The following is a 20,759-nucleotide window of genomic DNA, read 5'->3' on the forward strand; positions in this document are numbered from 1 at the left end:
TGTGTGTTCCTGCCTCTTCCACCCAGTGAGTGGCATATATTTAGATATACACTGCCAATGCCTCAGGATAAACACGGCCTTAAAACCTTCCACTGCAGACTATAAACTGCATGCTCCCTCAAGCTAACGCCTTCCTGGAATACTCTATGCTTTATTGATTTCCCTCTTCTCTAAGTTCCCAAAGCTCTTAAAGTCTGTATCACCCCATTAAGAAAGCTTCCATATGCCATCTTGTACTATTAACTAATTGTTTCATGTGTATTGGCCTTGTTCAATTTGATGTTAGCACCCCATCTTCCTCTTTTTACCATCCATCACCAAGAAAATCCTTGGAATGTAATTCACACAAATAACTCATTGAATAACTGGCTAATTGATGAAAATACCCAAATTCACAAATTACATCTTAAATTTGGGTATGCTTTTGGTTTTGGCTGGGTTTTAATAGGAGGATAATATAAAGAAGGGTCAAGAATCTGAAATTAAAATAATATCTGAAATGTCATCCAGCTGCTAGGTAGTCTCTTCCCAAGGAACACTATATTGTTTTTTTTTAATGGCTTATCTTCCTAGGGAAAATGTTGAGAACATGAAAAGAATTACAGAAATAATCTAAAACTCAGAAGATTGACATTGCAGAAAATTAAGGGGATTTCAAACCAAGTTACTAGGTTCAGTATTTACCTCCATGCAAAAATCCCCTGTAAGTATTAAACTCTTCAGTTACATAAATGTTTGTGTTTGTACATTAGAAGCATAATGTTACATAGGAGGCATTATTATGCAAGCATGTAGTGTCAAGGGTGGGAGGCATCAACCAAATGAGGAACTCAAATATTTGAATAAAGGGGGTGCTTCCAGAAGGAGTATAGCTGGAGTTAAGGGGACCATGTTGAAGCATGCAGGGGCTAGCAGTTGTTGGATGCTGATACCATTTCAGGCTTGAAGAATCAGGAAGAGGAAATAGTGTTAAGAGAACATAATAAGAGCTGCAACCATGGAGAATGAGCTGCTCATAAGGGATTGCAGTCATGGATAGAAGCAGCCACTGCCAGAGATGTGATTTGAAGCAGAAGGAAGAGGGTAAGGAAGGGACTTGTTCCTCTCCCGCTTTTTGATTTCTTCTTTGTGCCTCCCATAACTTAATTGGGAACTGGTTCTAATCACATTTAATTGGCCAAAGTAAGTCACATGACCAAGAATGGTAGAAATAGGACAGAAAACCATAATCCTCACTCAGGGCAATCAGATAATATTGTGAATGAAAATACAATCTATGAAGTTCACTGAGTCTAGAGTTACTGGAATTGTAAGCAAGTCCTTGAGTCGCCTGGCTACTAGGGGTAATGATACTATGTATTGGTTATCTGTTCAAGGTCAGATGCACAGTCTGTAGGACAGCATCTTGACTTTACAGGGTGCAATTTCCTTAAAGGTTTCTCTGACCTTTCTGAATATATGAGTTGCTAAGAAGCAGGTTGCTTCTGTCTCCTACTACTGCAATGTCATATCCCTATTTTACCTTCCAGATTCATTTCCTATACTTTCCTTTGTTTTTTGGCCCAAGAGACTGACTTTTATGGCTTGCTTTGCCTTGCTCCCTTCTGATTGGATTTAGTCAATGGGAAGTACTTAGCAGAAAATCAGAGGGCAAGAGCAGAGAGAGAACTGGGGCTATTTTTTTGAAAATTTATTTCCCTCTTTGACATTTGGCAGTGGTTGTGTTCTCCCCAAAGAGATAGAAAGCCCTTTCAGGTGACTTGCTATCGGCACCTTGTACTGTTGTACAGTAGATCAGCATTGTCTTCATAACTATCTGCATCCTGATAGTATTTCTTGTCAGTCCAGATTCATGAAGTTTATAGACCACTGCTGAAAAATTGCTTGTAGACCTTATTTGCCTACAGAGGCTAGAAGAGTGTTTTTTGTATTTCTGATGAAGTATCATTTTTCCATATTTATAACCTGTATGGTATTGTTTTTGTATCCTAAGCTGTCTATTGGTATATTTGAATTTTTATTGCATATATGATGAAATTCCCAGGGATAGAACTTTACCTTTATTTGCCTTTGAAAAATCACATACCTGTTCACACTACCCAATAAATAAATTGCAGTCTGCCTTTCACTAATCAGGGCACTATTTAGTCCCATTTTATTACTCAGTCAAATCTTTGCACATGATTCAGAGCATCTTGTTCTTGGGTGGATTCATCATATTTTCTTTTTTGGTATATCTAACCTTTACTTTTGGTGTATTACCTAAATGAAAGAATAAATATTCTCTTTCCTTATTTCTCTCATATGATGTTATATAATTGAGTGATATTTCTTATGAGGTATGTTTGCTTTAGAATCTCCTTAAAAAGCAGTCAGTATCTTAGCATTTCTATAGAAAACCTATGAATCATTTTAGAGCTTGGAAAGATAAAACCTTTTGCCATTACTAGATGCCACCAAATTAAGTTAATTTTCAAATGAAACAAAGATTCTTTGAAGGAATAGGGTTAGCATAGTTGCTTGGAAAGGGAGTAGTTTGGAGCAGGTATTTGAGGAGGGAAAAGCAAAGTCATTCAGTGCAGTAGGAGTAGGAGACACTGCTCACCACACTACTTTGGTAAGATGGTTCTATTTAGAAACATCTGGGAGCACCTGGGTGGCTCAGTCGGTTGAGCTTCTGGCTTCATCTCAGGTCATGATCTCATGGTTCATGGGTTTGAGCCCCGTGTCGGGCTCCCTGCTGACAGCTAGCCCAGAGCCTGGAGCCTGCTTCAGATTCTGTGTCTCCCTCTCTCTCTCTGACCCTCTTCTGCTCATGCTTTCTCTCTCTCAAAAATAAATAAAACATTAAAAAATTTTAACAACAACAAAAAAAGAAACATCTGATGTCCAGGTAGTGTTATTTATACACAGAGGATAGCCCTGCGCATTGCTAAAGACACTCCTGTCAAATCTTCCTTATGAGAGAAGAGGGCAGATTTGGTGCCACATTTCTGACAACTGCTGCTGCTGCTTCTTCCCTTTTCTTCTTCAGTAGATTCCACACCCAGTACAGGGCTTGAACTTCTGACCCTGAGATCAAGAGTCACATGCTCTCCCAATTGAGGTAGGCAGGTGCCTCAGACAGCTTCTTTTATAAGCAAGTCTGCAGCCTCTAAACCTACATTTTCCCCTCCATGAATGTCTCCTGCTCTTCTCTCCCAGAATGCTTCCCTTCTGCCTCTCCACCTTTAACAATTCTTACCCTGGTTCAAGATCTAACCATATAGTACCATCCCAGTGAGCCTCTCTAGTTCATCCCTGTTCTGATTAATCTCTCCTCTGAACTGTAAGACTCGTGGCTTATAGAGCTCGCTGGCTAATTAATCATATACTACTTACATTGCTCATACTGTTTCCTTATATTATTATTTAACTTTTCATGCATACATATTATCTTTCTACCTAAGAAAGGTGTTGAAAAAGTAATTTTACAAGGCCAATTCAATTTAGTGCACCGAAGACTGTACAGTGCCTATGCTGGCAGTACACTATTTGGTTGAGCAAGTGTGGCAGTCTTACCTGTAAATAGAATTGCTTGTAGTTCTTTGTGATTTGGGGTATAGTTAATGAAGATAGACGTAATTTGATTTTTAAATGTGGAAAATGCTTCTGATATAATTCACTCTCTATTTTCTCATATTGATGTAAAGAAAGAACATTTTTATCTAATGAAAAGTATCAAAACTATTGGTGGAGATTGAGTAACGCTATGAAAAGGAGGATATCAAGACAGGATCTAAAATTTTGAAGAATGCTGGAACCAGTCAAGGAGGTATGACCTAGGTTCCTGGGCAGTGCTCAAAAGGACCCTCTAGGGCTTTCTAGAGCTGCCATATTTCTTTAAATGACTTTATTTACCAGGCATTCAATGCAGAACCATTCAAAGAGTAAAACCAGTTACAGACTGGGGCAAAAGCTAAGGTTTTTGATCCAAAAACGTTAATCAGTTGATATGAAGGATAGAATACAGAGTGAGAAAATACCCTGCAGTGCAGAGAGGTATGAAGCAGTTTGGGACAAGTCCTAAGAATATGATTCTTGATAGGCAGGTAAGCCTTAATGGGAGAATTACTATAGACAAAACATGCAAATAAACCAAGATCTTTGAGTTGTTTAATTTTCATCAAAATGTTTTTCCTGCATAGGACACATGTATAAATCTATTGGTAAATTATTTAGCAAAAGTACCATAATGTGTTTTAATATTTATAATGATTATTTGCCCTGTCATAAGGTCTGTTCCTTAAGCACACATGATAAATGTGTTTTGCTTCAGTACTTAATGGCTGCTGTAAGTTTCCACCCTCACACCACGGCCACACCCTGGGCCACCACATAAAAGGTGAACTCCAGCTCTTTCTGGCTGTTCATAGCCTTAGTTCTGAACCATTGGTCTTGACCCATTTTTTTGTGTGTGCCACATTCCATTCTGCCTTTGATCATCTCAGCTGCCACCCCATTGCCTGTTCTCTCCTTTCCAGCATCACCTCACCTCACCCTTTATCCTTGATGTGTTGCACCAGCATTCCTAGTTCTGCCCCCAGTGACGCCAACTCCACAGCCATGGATAAATGCTTCTCCTCTCATGACCAGGTCCTGGAAACCCCTGGATCGGTGCTGTTCCCTTCAGTCTCCTGTAACTTCTACTCCCTCCCTCCGGTAGCACACTCTCTCTATTCATCTTCAAAATGGGTATCAGGAATATTGTCACATAACATACAGCTCTCCATTTCCCTGTCATGAAAGGAATGCCCTATTCTTACCTATATCCCCATAGCATATATCAAAAATTTGAACACAATGTTGAGAACCTGAGACATTTCATCATTTATTCATACATGAAAGAAACCTATAGAACATAGAGACAGATGGAGTTGTCAAAATGGAAGGTGGGTGAAAAAGCAAACTTCCAATTTTGCAGCTTCACATCAGCATAGGCATTTTGTTAATTTTTGGCAAACTGGATTTTAGACGTGGGGATGAATCAGTGACAGTAGACAACGGAGAAGAGAAACAGCAGCAGGTTACCCCAGGGCCAGCGTGTCCTTCCCAAAGTCGGCATGGACCATGGTCCTGCTCTGACCCTTACCCTCTTCTGCTCATCTAGAGTGGTAGAGCCACATTCAGTATCACGGCCTCTGCTCAGCTCAGCTCTTCCCTCACCAAACGGACTTTTGGTAATGAGCTTATACGAATTTCTCTAAGCTCCCAGCACTGGCTTGTTGTTCTAAATAGTTTTGTTCAGCAGCTAGGTTGGATAAGAAAATATCAATTACTCTACAATTTTATTATTTTCTCATCTCAGAGTTACCACTTTTATAGAATCCTCATAGTCAGCCTTTTCAACATTGTTTCATATTTAGGCAATAAGAGAAAGAGGGGAAGTCATGGTACTTTTTTACATGGGAGTTTGGCAGGACATAATTAAAGATGCAGGCAGATTGAAACATGAATACTCTATTGTCAAGAGTAGCATTAAAGTTTGCCATGTAGAGCGACTTGAGAGATACTCAGGTAAGCGGTGTAATCTTAGTCCACAAACTGAACAGTATGGAAATAATGCATTTCCCCCCTACAATTCAACTTAGTAAGAATTCCAAGCCACCATTTTGTCATAATGGTGGGAAATTTAACCTTACTCATTCTGGATTCTTTTTTGCCCTAGGAGCCCATTACATGTTGCACATTACAAAGATGACTTCTAGTCTTTGGTCACCTGCCCATTCAAATTCTTACCTAAGTCCTAAAGCCATATTAAATTGGGAAAGGACATTAAAAATTAAGTAACAGAGATGAATAAGGATATGCCTTAAATGTATTGGGTTTTTTGGGCAATATATTCAAATATATTATAGACCCATATACAACTTTTTTGTGCTCCTACATACCTATTCCAAATGGTGTAAAGACTTTAGAAGGAGAGTTACAGCCAAAAATAGAGCTCTTGGCAGTTTCTGAAGGATTGTGATTTGGTTTTCTTTGTTAGTTTAACAGGGTAAAATAATTATTAATCAAGAAGCTTTAGCCATTGAGGGTATGGTCATAAATCCCTTAATAAATGTTTTTATATGTAGTTCAAGAATTTGCTGACATTGAATTTAAGGCATCAATATCACTGGAAGTTTTTGCTTTGTTTTGTTTTCTGCTTAAACAACAGAAGCGTATTGTCTCTCAGTTCTGTAGGTTTGAAGTTCAAGATGAAGACCTCAGCAGGGTTTGTTTCTTATGAAGGCTATAAGGAAGGATCTGGTCCATGCCTCTCCTCTGGTTTTTGGTGGTTACTGGCAATTGTTGGCATCCCTTGGCTTATAGAAGCATCACCCTGACCTCTGCCATCTTCACATAGTGTTTTCTCTGCGTGCATCCTGTCTGTCTCTGTGTCCTCATTGGAATTAATTTTGACTCTTTTGAAAAGTACATACCTTAGCCATTAATTTATATAGTTTCTTTTCTCTAAGCAAAGGTATAATTCTTTGAGAAGAAGATTCTGCTGTCTGTCTGCAGATTTGGAATTCCTTCAACATTTCAGAGCTGAACCAGAGTCAATGTTTAGTAAATACTTCAAAAATAGACTGAGAACTAGAATGAGTTTCAGTCAATTTGATTATTTTGTTACAACTCATATTCAACTTGTATGTTTACCCTGATTCAAACAGATCCAGTAAGACATGGAAACCCAAAAGTATTATCTCACCATAAACATTTTATTGTTTTTATCTTCTTACGTGTATACTTGCCCATATTTAAAATGACTCCCCATCATCTGATGTGGAAAGATACTTTTTAAGGGGAAAATGGCTGCAAATACACAAGCCATAATATTAAGGTGCCCAGATGAGTCCTAGAGGCCTGGCCAGGCGATAGCTGGGGAGAGGTAAATAGGGCCAGAGGAAGCACATAGGAAAAGTGTTTGAAGTTTAGCAGGCAATAATGGTTATAGGTTAAAGCAAGTACTTATCCTCTTAGAGATTGTCCTTTTCTTTCGTTTTTTTTTAAGTTCATTTATTTTGAAAGAGAGCTAGAAAGCACAAGCAGGGGAGGGAGGGGGAGAGAGAGAGTGAGAGAGAGAGACAGATAGACAGACAGACAGATAGACAAAGAGAATCCCTTACTGACTAGCTCTTCACTGTAGCATGGAGACTGACACAGGCCTGGAACCCATGAACTGTGAGATCATGACCTGTGCTGAAATCAGGAGCCAGACGTGTAACCGACTGAGCCACCCAGACACCCCTAAAACTTAACATTCATAACCCCATGTTTTGATGAAAGTGAGTTTGAATTGTGGTTCTATGTCACACCATAGAGCCACTGGAGAACTTGGGAGGCTTGGACAAGAGGGCCTAGAGAGTTGTTAACCTATTGTTCCCATAGGGAATTATGTGCATTTGACCTTGGGACCCAGGACAGCACACTCTACTGTAATGTTCTGCATTCTTGCTAGTTGCAGTGTGAAAGTCACCCAGTGTCTCATGAGGCCTGCAATTCTCAGACCTGGAAGCACCTTAGGTCTTAAGAACTAGAGGTAAAATGAGGACTAGGTGTGAAGAAGGGCAAACAAACCTCCCATCTAAGTTTAACAGGACACATTTTGCAAACTTTACTTTGTCTCTGCTTCCATGTTTTATAGTCTAAGGCTGTGTTCCACATTCACTGATCCTCAAAGGAGCAGTTCAGGTATTTAAAAGTCTTGTGAAAGAGGCTTCCTGAGAACTGGGATTTGCTACTCTAAGAGGAAAGATAGGACTTTATTAGCATAATGCATCCACTCCCTCCCCCACCCTAGCCCCTCAGAAAGTCAGTGTTAACCTAGAGGGAGGCCAAGTAAAGGATGAACATCAGAAGTCTGAGAGAAAAAAAGCAATTTTGGAGTGTATTAGCCCAGTCAGATAGGAGAAGAATGAAAGCTGTAGTCCAGGGGAAAATCAGAAATGAGGTTTTCTTTTCCTAAAACAAGAAGGAAGACAATTACTGTGGACCTGGTTGGCAGGCTTGCTTTGAGATACTAATTCACGCTGAGCCTTCCTCTTCACCCTGACGGGTTGGTGGGGAAACAGGATTGTTGCTAGAGGGAAAATCAGAGCCCTGTTTCCTTAATGCCCCCCCAGGGGCACTCCCTGTGGAACTCCTTAATTCTGGGTTTGCTTTAGGCATTCCCCCTCCCACCAGTACACAGCCCGGGGCACAGCTCTGCTGATAAGCTTTGGACAGTGGACTGGAGTGGGAGGAAGACTCCCTGTAGGAAGGATGGGGACCAGCAAATAAGAACATTTTAGCCTAGACAAATATAGAAATCTGTTTTAAGAGACCTAGACAGGCATTCCTGGATATAACAGCTTAAATTCACTAAGAAATAAGGCTAGAGTTTGGGACAAAATTGGAATAATTTTTGCAATCTGTTTTGCTGCCTATTGACCACCCTCAACAGCCGCATATGCAATGGTTGGCTTTGGCAGTGTCCTCCTAGGCTCAGAATCAAGGTTCCTAATGTCCTAGGAAGTCATGGGCTCCTTGAAGAGTAGGTTTGAAGTTGTAAATTCTTGTGGATGAGAAGAGCAACAGATAAGGGACAGAATCAAGTCACACAAAATTTTGTATCCAATTTTTAATGTGTTAATAAAATCCTTGAAACCTATTCTTTAATACCCTAGAGATTCTTGGAGGTGAGGTTAAGACCCTGCTCTAGACATAAATATGCTCACAGCTTCTATGCAAATGTTTAAAATAGACTCAGCAATTAACATGTAGTGATTATGGAGCAGAATTGTCTAATAGTTAAGGATATGGAGACAATCTTCAAAGCAAATGCTTCACAAACATTGATGGTCACACTTTATTGCACCAATAGTAAGTGTATAGCATCCTTGGGCTATCTCCTCCCATCTCTATGAGACCTGTAAGGCAGGGGAAAATTCTATTCCACATAAATCAGGCTCAAATAAATTACAGGGTAAGGTGAGGAAAGCAACCCCAATGGACAAATTAGCTAATGTAGCAAGACAATAAATGATAGTACTGAATGTTGTACAAAGATGTGCAGAGAGAGGCTGCCTCAACTATGTGGGGAAGACTGATACTTCAGCAGTCCCCGAGGTGCTGAGTAGGATTTTGTGAGATGAGAAGACATTAAAAGAAGGAGAAGCAAAAGAAGAAGAAAGGAAAAAAAAAATATATGAAAACATGCTAAGAGGAGAATGATACAGCCTGCAGAACAATCCTAACTAAATTAATAGGATAATGGTAAATAAACATGACGAGGTAGAATATCCCTGAGAGATTCTTACTGTTTTGTTGAACTCCTCATAAAGAACCCTGAGAGCTAGCCAGAGAATCTTCAACTATATCCAAAGGAATGGGAGAAGTGTTTTAGGTTTCTAGAAAGGACCAATCTACAGTTAAATCCATTATAGAGCTCACTGTCACTGCTTGAGCACAAATCTAGGGAGATGTGGCCAAGGGAAATAAAAAATAAGTGTTTACCAATGAGAAGTAAAACCAAGTCTCATTTAATTCAGGAGCCACAGATACTTGGAAAGTTCAAACAAGAGTATTCGACATATTTCTTGCACTTAAAATGATTAATCGGTAATGATATTAATAAGTCAGGTTGTCACTCTAAAAACCCCCATGGAGAACTCCCACTGGAATGGAAGCTACATCCTGTAGCCTCACAATTGGGATGAAAATTGGACTCAATAATAGCAGAGGAAAGGAGAAATTAAATGTTATAAGCCTGATAGAAATGAGAGGGCATAAGCAATGAGAGTTGAAGAGCAAAAGGAAATTTAATAAGGGTAATGTAATAAGCTCTCTGTCTGGCAGACACTGAAGGAGATGACTCCCCCACCCAAAGGAGAAGGGATGACAGGGATGTCTAGAGAGACTGATTATTCAAGGGAAGCTCAGAATATGTCCTGAATGGGCTAGCTACAATGGCAAAAAGTGCCAGGGCCGGGGCACTGATGATTCTTCCCATTACAACTCTCCAGCATCCACTCTATCTGCATTGCAGCTTGGCCTCTTATGTATTTTTAATATCAACTCTGATGGGCAGCCTGGCCCTTACCCTTGTCCCATCCATGTCATTACTCAAAAACAGAACTGTCTTAGCTCCTCACAAATGTCTATCACTACATACTTTGGGACAAACCATTTTTATTCAACATTTTTGCTTTACAGTAACTCTAGGAAGTGGTTAAATCAGGAATTATTTTCAACATTTTGCAGATGTGAAAATTGAAGTGCAGTATGATAGGTGGATTTTCCAAGGTTAATTGTGAAGCTGGAATCTGAGGCTTCTTGTTCAGAGTTCTGCTAGCACACCTTTTGTTTTCTCATAGAGTAGCAAGGGGAGCAATAAGTATTCTTTCCCCTCATGTTTTCAGTACAGGTCAGAGAGCAGGGCTCTGTGCTGCTAGCTATGTAGAATAAAGTGCTGCCATAGTAAAATCTGATTCTGGCATAAAGCTTTACAGAGAGATATTTTGCATAACAAAGTCATTCTTGTATCCCAGGAGGAATGGTCTATGGTAACAGCATTTTGTTGATCTGGTGACCACAAATAATCTACAATTAATGACACTGTATAATAAATGTTTTCTTTCTTGGTTGTTCATAAAACATGCAGTCTCTAAAATAAAACATTTGTTCTTTTATTGCTTAATTATTGTCTAATTATCACTATTTTAAAAAAGCAGTTGATGGAAGAGTATGTTTTGTTATAACTCTAGGTGAGAAGGCATGCTCTCCATCTCTGTACTAGCCCAGCTCTTCGGAGTTTGGTTTCTTCTCTGAGCATACTAGTCAACCCTCCTAATCTTTTCCAGCTTTCATCTACCACCATTCTGCTGCCAATTTAGCAGAGAAATAAAAGGTTTTGCAAATGATATTATAATAAACAAGTAATCTTGGAAGAAGAAAGGAAATATGGAGGTAACTATATCAGAAAACATTTTCTCATTTCTGAAGTCACTATAAATTTCTGAGTGCCCTGTAAATACTTGATGGATTTTTTTGTTTTGTTTTGCTTTGTTTTCTAGCTCCAGATCATGCCCAGGGTAAATATGGTTACAGCAAAACATCATTGCAAGATGAAGTAATTTGAATTTTTTGCAATATTGCTATAATGAAGTATGATTAGTATTTTTTTTCATGGTATACTCATATTTGGAATTAGAAAACAGGCAGTTAATCCTATCTTTCTGCCATACCTAGGAGTTTTTTTGAACAATGCCTATTAACTTTCTTTTTTAATCACATTTCTACAAAGTGCTCCACCTCTTTGACCTTTGTCTTAGATATATATGCATCTGCATGTGTACCTATACATACATATGCGTGTATGTGTTGGTTTATTTTGTAATGTGTTTAGACTGAAATATTGTCAAAAGAGCATTGGTTGAAGGAGGGCCAGATTATAAAATGCCGTCACCTTTCATTCAGTGGGCAGGTTCTAAACTGGTTTTGATTGGGCTTCAAAAGCAGGGTTGTCACAGCCTCCACGTGGAAATAGCAATCCAGGACTAAAAATCAGAGCAGTCCTAACAGTCACACCCACTCACCCAGAATGCCCAGCCTGCACCAAACCCAGAACTAAGCGACTGGACTATAGTACCTTAGTTAACTCTTTGAAACATTAGTATATGGTAGGTGCTATTATTTCACTGTGCAGATTTAAAGAAAATACAAACGAAGGTCAATTACATGCGCAGTATATACAAGTAGAGCTTAGCGAAAGTGGGATTCAAACCCAGATTTCTTCTCCCCCAAGCTCTGTTTTTAACACGGATAAACTTAACATAGGTTAAGAACAATCAAACTAGTGCATGATGGAAGGGCGTTTAGGAGGTGTACTGCTCTTTTTCTGAATCAAAACAAAGTAGTACAGAAATTTTAGATCTGTATTTCTCAATCTTTTTTGGTTATTAGCCTACCCCTCCATGGAGCCTTTTAGGAGATGTTTTCCTAATTGCGCTCCCCATAAATGTTCATTTGATAAAATACTGTTTTCTGTGTATGTGCTATATGTATATCTGTAATTTATACATAGAAAGAGTAAAAAATTTTTTTCATCCCCAGGAACCAATTTACACTTCTATTGAGAATGAAAGTTCTAGAGTTATCTAAATAGTGATAGAAAACAGTCTTAATATTCAAATATATAGATCCCAGAGTAGTAACAAAAATCTTTACTCTTTACATTTCTATTCTTCATTTAACTGTAACAAATATTTTTCTGGTATTTATAAAAAGTGAATACAATTTAATCCAGTATGGAGGATTTTGCTTAATTAATTTTTAAACATATTTAATTGACTGTTGCTTTACTTTATTATCAGCATATTAAAAGATAAATAAAATACTGGTTAGAACTAAATTGACCTATGTAGGCGCTACTGTTAAAATCAGACAGCTGAAATGAAGACACAGTCCTTTTTCACAAATTTTTATATATTAAGAAAAATGAAAAAAGTAAATTTAAAAGTCTTAATTATAAAACAATCACCATTAGCTAAACAAAGTTTATATGCATGAATGGATTATACACATACATTCAATTTTGTTATTACAAAAGCACAAACTCTTTAATACCGGCTTGCCTGAAATTTATATATTTTCTTTTCAGTATCAGTGTTGTATCACTGTTATTTTGATACTTTGGGGCCCTAGAAGTTCCCATTATTTCTTTATTACTCTCTTTTTAGTTTTAACTTATGTTTTCATTGCATTATTTTCACTTCTCTAAGACTCTTAAAATTCTGGGGCACCTGGGTGGTTCAGTCATTTAAGCGTCCAGCTTTGGCTCGGGTCATGATCTCACCGTTTGTGGGTTCGAGCCCCACATCAGGCTTTGTGCTGACAGCTAGCTCAGAGCCTGGAGCCTGCTTCAGATTCTGTGTCTCCCTCTCTCTCTGACCCTTTCTGCTCATGCTGCTTCTCTCTGTCTCTCAAAAATAAATAAAACAAAATTAAACATTTTTTAAAAAAAATTAAATAAAACTCTTAAAATTCCAAGAAAGTATCATAATTTTCTATCCTCAGAATCTGAAGTATTATACATATTTTAAGTCCTCTGGGTACAATATCAGGATTTATTTTACCCCTTACTCTCTTGACCCCTTACACACTCTGACGAATGTGCCACTCTAACTGTTCGTGTATATGTAGTGAGAACCTCCTGCCATATCACAACGGTATCCCAGACCTAGGAGGTTGCAAATATGCAAGTCAGGCATGGCTCCTGAATGAAAACAATGGCAGAGTTGGGGAATGCCGAGTGATGACATTTAGACATGAGTTTGAGATGACTCATGGCTTTTGCTGCTCTGTCCCTTCTTATTTTTATGACTTTAAAAAAATCTGTTTAACCTCTGTCCACTTTGGTTCCTTTTATAGTAAATAGCACACTTCTGCTGCTGGTTCTACTATACTACTACTACTACTACTACTACTACTACTACTATTACTATTACTACTGCTGCTGCTATTATTATTAATAAGTGTTTGTTATTATTAAATAATAATAATAGCATCAATATTTATGAGATATTTGCTGCATGCCAGATGCTATACTCATTGAATCAGCATAGGGATTCCTGAAATATGTACTATGATTATCTGCATTTTGTAGATGAAGCCAAAGCAAATAAAATGTCATCTTCCTAGAGCTAGAAATAACAGGAGAAGACCTGAACACAGTCTTCAGTCAAGAGCCCATACTTGTAACCGAAGCACCATGTATACTGGATTAGATGTCTCCTAAAGTTCCTTCAAACTCATCTACTTCCTGGTTCTGTGATTTTCCGTTATTCTATCCAGGTCAGATTCAGCACTACAGAACACCTTCTTGAAATTAATGATGGTAAAAAGCTATGGCTTTCCTTCAGTGAATACACGGAATATGAGGACATTAGGATATGGCCACAGGACCACAAGGGAGTTACAACTGGCTACTTTTAAAAAATGTCCTCTTTAATTCCTTCTCCTCTCCTAGGCATGTTTCTCATGTTATTAACCCAACAATGATTGGCCATTAACCATCACCAAAAATTGGGAGAGGGAGAAGTGGGGTGGAAGGAGGAAGAAGAGAGAGAGACAAATCACCACCAAGATAGCCGAAATTCACAGAGACAAAGAACTATTGTAAGGAGAAGAACCCATTAAAAAGAATGCAAAGATAAGGAAATAACCTCTGCATTTCCATAAATAAAATTTAGGAGAAATTTTATTTTGAACAGATAAGTCTTGATGTAGTTGCTTACTTATAAGAATGTAAGTTCCTCATCATATCTAACTCGTGACTGAGAATGATTTGAATAACTCTAGTTGACTTCCAAAATTTCATATAAATGGACTTGCTGTTTTTTTTCTGAATTAACTCAATCTAGTATATGATTTGATGTCAGGAAGACCCCATGGTCTCTGCCTTCTTAGAACTTCTGATCTAAAATGTATCTCATTGATATAAGAAAATCATTGATGGCCATAAAACAATTTTTCTGTCTCAATAAAAAAAGTTAATATTACTCAATCTAATTAAGTAGATTTATTGAGTGGCCATCATATTCCCTGCTCTATGCAGATGAAATATCAAGACTCTTTTAGGGGATACTGTAAAACATTCTTTGCCTTTGAAGAAAAATCCTGTTCTCTTTCTGGCAAAGCTTACTCTGTGTATGGCAAGTCCTCTGAAGGTGTGAGCTGTGCGTTTTGTACTAACCTGGGACAGACCAGAACATAACACATTTGGGTTTGTGTGAACTTCTTGGCACCTGCTTCTTCGCTGAGGAGTGAAAGCCTCAGCTGGAATGAGCTGCTCTAACTCCCAACTCTTCAAACTAACCACCAGACGATAACCACTCACAACAGATATTGACTTTCCATGCATAAGGATTCATTTTATGTGCAAAACATTTCATAGCGTTCCAGTCACAGCTCACTGGTTGTTATTCCAGAAAGCATCTGTCTGAACCACTAATCAGGTTTTCTTAAACAAACAGCATTAGGCATCTCTTACTTGGTTTTGCAAATTTCTTGGAGAAAAGATAACAGATTTGAAATGGTTGTGTAGCATTATCAACATTATGATCAAATATGCAATGTATAGTAAGGCCTATGATAGGGGCCTATTTTCTTCTGAGATTAATAGAGATTTCATGGAAGAATAAAAAATTCTTAAGATGTGTTCTTTTGAGCACCCAGAAAAGTAATTTTATTTAAATAACTCTGGGAAATGGTATATACTGTTTATCACTCCTAAAAATTTACAGACATGCCAGTCTATTGGACACACATGCACACACACACACACACACACACACACACACACACACAGACACACACAGTATCAACAGAAAGATTTAGTGTTCTATAGAACTCTGGAACATGAGGACATAATGGGAATAAAGGGAATTAGTAGTTAAGAGACTAGCTCCTCCTTTAAAACCAGCTCTGTGACCTTAGGTTCCATTCTACCTCTTAGATTTGGTTGACCTATCTGCCAAATCCAGGTAAAAGTATTTAACATGTCGGATAAGCTACAGAACTTTCAGAAGGAGCAGTTTTTAAATAGCCATGAGAACACTGACATTTGTGACGTACTGCTATATCTCCAGATCTTGGCTTTGGCACAATTCTAAATATATCACTGAAGTTCTTTCCATTGTTTGTAACTCTCACTTTCATCATAAAACATTGACTGAAACAGCAGTGTACAGCTGGTTAGGTTGTGTAGACTGTTTGAAGTTAGCAGGCTCTGTATACATTATATAAACATTATACAACTTTTCCCCCCACATAGTAGTGATTGAGTAGAATCCTCAAATACTATGTAATCTGACTGCTTTACTCTAAGATTTGAATTGAATTATCTCTATGTAAATTTGTAAAATTTCTGTGGCTCATTTATGATTTTATGATGCCCAGGCCTCTGGAAAGCTCAAGTGAGAAACCTCATTTTTTTTCCAGATAAAGAAAAAAATTGATTTTGGCTCAGGTCATGATCCCAGGATTAGGATTCTTTCTCTCTCCCTCTCTCTGCCCCTCTCCTTCACTCACACTCTAAAAATAAGGGAAAGAAAGCAATGTCTAGAAAAGTAACATTTTCTAGGTGTACCTCCCTTGTCTTATCGTTTAAAGCAGGGCCTATTTGAGACCTGGGTCCTGACCACTTTTTCTTGTGGTCGGTGGGGGGGGGGGTCTCACCACTCATCATATTAAACATCTACCTCAAACATCACATTTATATGTTGAGATGCAGCTGATTAGTGGAAAATATGTTCTGTTTTATAGAGACGATGGAATATTTATAATTTTGATTTTTTTTTTAATTTTCTTTTTAGTTTTTGGGTCTATATTTATAGTTTTAGGTCTCAAGCATCTATTGTAGGCCCTTGGCAACCTCATAGAAAACTAGACAACCTAAAGGGTAACTACTTTGTGTCAGGCACTCACATTTTCCTAAATGCCGAATCGGCCCCCTCCGAGCACGCTCTCTCTCTGTGTGCTTCCTTCCACTGTCAGCCAGCGTGGCTCGCAAAATACACCTATTTTTAGGGCCAAACTCAAGCCCCATTCATAAAGATGCTCTTAATGGATTTCCTCCATCTCTATACTTCCCATTTGAGAATTTAATCCAGAATCATACTTTGCTAGCTGGAACTCTTTGTCTCTCCATTAGACTGTGAATTTTCTATAAGGAAGAACTGTACTTCATTTTCTCCTTTCTTTCCCTGCAGAGATAGGCATGTGCTCTAGTATACAGTGAATATCACTTGAGGGCACTGCTTTTGATTAAAAAACCTCTTCTAGTTTGTTCTGGAGATGCAGTCAGTGCAGTGTATGTCGAGAGAGTATGTGAGGTCATGCTTGGCACTATTGCCTGGAGTGCCGCCTTCCACCACAAACAGCCCTGGGGATAAGCAGTCAGACGTGCTGCATGTGGCTTTATGTCTAATGTAGTTTTCCAGTTTACTCTCCCCAAATCTAGGAAATGTAGGAACCTGGATGCTAGATGTTTACTCTAGTATTTTACCCATTTTACACAGTTGAGTAAAAGGGGATTATAGAAAACCTAAAGAATACACTTGCTTTTCTTCTGCCTGGCATCACAAAAGCTGATTTCAAAACCATAGTCTCCTCTCCCCAGCTTCCGGGGGCCCAAGACTGGCCTGGAGAGGTCTTGCTACAGGGCATGCTTGAGAGCACACACCTGCCAATGGCCTCTCTTCCTGGTACAGCCATTTAGGCATTGGTAGTGTTTTAGGAGGACTGGCAGCAACTCCAAGCCTGGACAGCACAGCCTCTGTTACTTCCCAGACACAGATTCTGGTTTGACCCCTGCCAAACTATCAGCAAGCAAAAGCTTAGGTTTATTCTGAAGCTGGCAATCTCTGTGGGTTTAGCAATGTGCCACCTCTGGGATACGCCCAGAGCGTAGAATGAAGTTGGATATTTTCAGATAATGATTCCTGACTTTAGTCCATTTGCATCTCCCCATACCACACTGTCTTCTACCCCATACACACACAGACACACACATAAGCATATGCACACATATGCATCACATATTCATACTGGACACACATCATAAACATATGCATACATGCATATATACCACACAAGCCAGCACACAAGCAGCTCATGAATTCACCACATACAATGCATATTAGATCACACACACACACGCACGCACACACACACGCACACACACACACACATACACACACACACAAGTTTCTGCTTCTGTACCAGATCTGGAGTACCAGGGATGTGGCTGTGAGAGTCAGCAGTGTGCGGGGGTTTAACTTTAATGCTACGTAGATAAAACATGAGTACCATGTATTTATCTTTCATATCACTTTTGATCTTTTATTTTTTTATTTTTAATGTTTTATTTATTTTTGAGAGAGACAGAGACAGAGTGAGAACAGGGGAGGAGCAGGGAGGGAGGAAGACACAGAACCCAAAGCAGGACTCCAAGCTGTCAGCCCGGAGCCCATTTAAGGGCTCAAACTCATGAACCACAAGATCATGACCTGGTGAAGTTGGAAGCTTAACCAACTGAGCCACCCAGGCGTACCTCACTTTTGATCTTTTAAAGTCAAGTGCGCCATATCATGTAAAGCTGAAAACTACTCTGTAAGGGAGCATCCCCAATTTATAGACAAGAACAGAAAATTCAGGTACAGGTAGTGATTTGCCCCAGTTCTAAAGGGGATAAATTAGATGTCCAGTTTGTCAAATGGAGTCTCCTGTACCTGTTTTCGTACTATTTCCAGAACCTGTCATTTTGCTGTTGGCAATAGAGTGGGGTTGGCAAATAGAGAGCCTTGGTGTCCCAGTCAAACTTGTTATTGCCACCCTTCCTTCCACAGGGACTTCTTTCTCAGGTGACCCCAGCTCTCAAGATCCCTCGCTGTGAAAGCCAGGGGAAGACTGAAAAAACTCATCCTGTGGAAGGGTAAAGAAATGATAAAATGAAGTGTGCTTCCACTCCCAAGAGCACCGACCACACGTTTCCTCAAAATGCTGAAAGAGTTTAAGCTTTCACAGATGGTAGGCCACTTTTTTCCTATTTTTTTTTCACCTATGTATTTACTACTTAGCTTTTGGGGTTTTGGCTCAAATTGCTTTTTCTCAAATTGGTGTTCTTCATCCCACAATTCAAGTTCAATGTCCTGTTTACTCCTCACATAGCACTCTAGGATTTTTTATTTTTAATTCCAAAGACACTTCAGCATTCTGTGCTTATTTTCTTGTTTTCTGAATATCTAGTTGCATTGGTATGTATGCACCAGGAAAATAGGGACAATGCCTACATTGTATCATTGTTATTTCATTAGCTTATAGTAGAATGCCAGGTAAATGGTAGTCTTTCAAGGAAGATTTTTGAATAAATGAATTTGCGGATCAATAAGAGTTCATGTCTTTATTCCCCAGCTCAAGCTTATTTCTTTATTTCCCAGTAACATGTGATTGTGAGACACTGCTTTCAGGAAAGGTATTCTTTTATGGGTTTCAGAGAATTCAATGAGTCTGGCAGAGGACTTCATATAAGAGATCTAAATCACTTAGGGTATAAACATGGCTCTAAATGACCATTGAAACTCTAGATGGCAAATTAGTCAGGGATTTTAGAAGGGGAAAGATCATATATGTGGTGTGGCTCAGAAGACACTGTGAAGAAGATAGCATTTCATGTGAGTCATGTGGTGGACATGTGTTGCTTAGTTGTTGGTCTCTACTACATCCACTTTCCTTGAAGGAGCTGTTTCTCTACAGGTTTAAACATGTGATTCTGGTGGGATTTCCAATCCTAAGGCCTTTGTATTCATGTTTACTGTGTGACCCATGTTTGCTCCATGACCTATATCCAACCCATTACTTTTACCCTACCCAGCAGGTCACACTGGGCTTATTAGCGTCTTTTAGGATATTTTTTAAATCTAGACCTGGAAGATCAGAGGCCTTATCTTGAAGGACAAGGAGTTGAAAGGAGGTGAAGCCTGAGCTGGACCTTGCTGCCTGGGTGTTTTCTTATAATAAAAAATAATTAAGCTAGGTAGAGAGTGGGAAAGTGAACATGAAGCTGGACATGATGACACCTTCTTCATTGGTGGACCCAGTGACTCAGAGACTACTTCAAACTCTGCCCTTCTAGTTACATAAGTCAGTAAATGACCTTAGTTGTGTGTTTGCCTTCATTGAAGCTAGGCTCAGTAATATTTCTATTTACAGCTGAGTAATAAAGCATAAAAAAGCAAAGACACTGAAGTAAAAAAAAGAAAAAATATATACATGGAGTATACTCAGGAAATAGAATTAAGATCAAGATCACAGTACCCAAGGGGTGGTTCTACTTCTCTGATTATCTAATTCTAATGATCATCTTCCATGTCTGTGTCTTCCAGTTGTGTCTCAAAGCACCAGAACAATGCCTTGAGCATGTGAAGAACTTAATATATGACTGCTGAGCAACTGGATTCTGGAAATAAGTAAAGTAATAATGACATAAAAGTTGGTGTCTGGACTATTTTAAGATTCTGGTTTCTGAGAATTGTGATGGAATGAATAACAACAAAAATACAAAGGAATTAGAATAAAACTAATAGGAATTTTTATACTGCCCCCTTAATTCACTGGTTTTATAAACTTGGACAGATTCATTTGCTTCTCCTATAAAGTGAGCACAATAAAATCCAGACTCAAAGTTTTGAGAGTAGTTTGGGTTATATGAGATAATCTATATAAAATACTTCTGGAAAATCTGGCTCATAATAAGTAGTAGTCAAGAAAAGGCTGTTGAAGTTCTAGAAATATTTTTTTTTTAATTTTTTCGTGTTTATTTTTTTAGAGAGAGAAAGACAAAGTGCCATCAGGGGAGGGGCAGAGACATAGGGAGACTCAGAACCTGAAGCAGGCTTCAGTCTCTGAGCTGTCAGTACAGATCCTGACATGGGGCTTGAACTCAAGAACCAAGATAATGACCTGAGCTGAAGTGGGACGCTTAACCAACTGAGCCACACAGGAACCCCAAAGTTCTAGAATTCTTAAGAGATGGTCTTCTCTATCCATTTGGAAAAACAGGAATCATCCTTAAAAGATTTTTGTTAGATGGTCACCACACTTCTGTTTAAATATATTCAGTAGTGGGAAGCAGGGATCTTCCCATATTTGGTCCATATTTGGACCTCTTGAGGTACCTTGTCCTATGCTCA

The 20,759-nt window shown here is 38.7% G+C and overlaps 1 long non-coding RNA gene across 2 annotated transcripts; it reads left to right on the top strand.

Moving 5' to 3' along the window:
* The first annotated feature begins 867 nt into the window (after positions 1–867).
* LOC115277268 lies at positions 868–20,058 on the top strand. Of its 2 annotated transcripts, none has more exons than XR_003902338.1 (3): positions 868–1,083; positions 18,417–18,597; positions 19,953–20,058. It is a non-coding gene; the product is annotated as an uncharacterized LOC115277268 (long non-coding RNA). The 2 variants fall into 2 exon arrangements; XR_003902337.1 differs by lacking the exon at positions 868–1,083 and adding an exon at positions 15,493–15,551.
* Positions 20,059–20,759: the final 701 nt, after the last annotated feature.

The sequence above is a fragment of the Suricata suricatta genome, chromosome 14 (genome assembly GCF_006229205.1).
Source record: "Suricata suricatta isolate VVHF042 chromosome 14, meerkat_22Aug2017_6uvM2_HiC, whole genome shotgun sequence".
NCBI classification, from domain to species: domain Eukaryota; kingdom Metazoa; phylum Chordata; class Mammalia; order Carnivora; family Herpestidae; genus Suricata; species Suricata suricatta.